This window comes from Myotis brandtii, unplaced genomic scaffold, assembly GCF_000412655.1.
Source record: "Myotis brandtii unplaced genomic scaffold, ASM41265v1 scaffold573, whole genome shotgun sequence".
NCBI classification, from domain to species: Eukaryota; Metazoa; Chordata; class Mammalia; order Chiroptera; family Vespertilionidae; genus Myotis; species Myotis brandtii.
Genome location: NW_005370145.1, coordinates 524890 through 525605, shown reverse-complemented (window position 1 = coordinate 525605; position 716 = coordinate 524890).

The window sequence follows — 716 nt, the reverse complement described above, 5'->3', positions numbered from 1 at the left end:
CCCCAGAGTTCAGGGCAGGTAGAAAGGAACCATGAAGACTGGCAGGGACTGGGTGGCTCTCCTACCGTATGCCCTTTACCGGGTAAGGAACTCCCCTTACACCCTGGGCTTTACTCCCTATGAAATCATGTTTGGCAGGCCACCCCCTATCATTCCTAACCTTAAAGCTGACTTTCTTCCTGCAAGAACTCTCTCTTTCCTTGAGAGGGCTCCAGAGGGCGCACGAAGACATTTGGCCACGCCTCTACGCCATCTACAAGACCGGCCCAACCCCAACTCCTCATCAACACAGACCAGGAGATTGGGTCTACGTCCGAAGGCACCGCCAGGAGACCCTACGTTGGAAGGGTCCCTACACCGTGGTGCTGATGACCCCCACCGCTCTCAAGGTAGACAGCGTCGCAACCTGGATCCATCACACTCACGTCTGGTCAGCGGACCCATCCGTGATCCGGGAAGACTTCTTCACCAAATGGAACGTTGATCGAGATCAATGCAACCCGCTCAAGCTCAAGCTACGGCGTGCTCGACCTGCCTGATGCTGGTAACATTGAATAGACTTAAATAATGCCTGCATCTTCATGAACATGGCTCCAAAAAGACAAGGACAATTCATAGGAAGGTCAGGAATAGACTTTAGTATCACATGTTTAGTAGCTGAAGATTTGGCTGCCTGGAGCGGCCATGATGCCAATATTATGTTTCATTGTATTGAT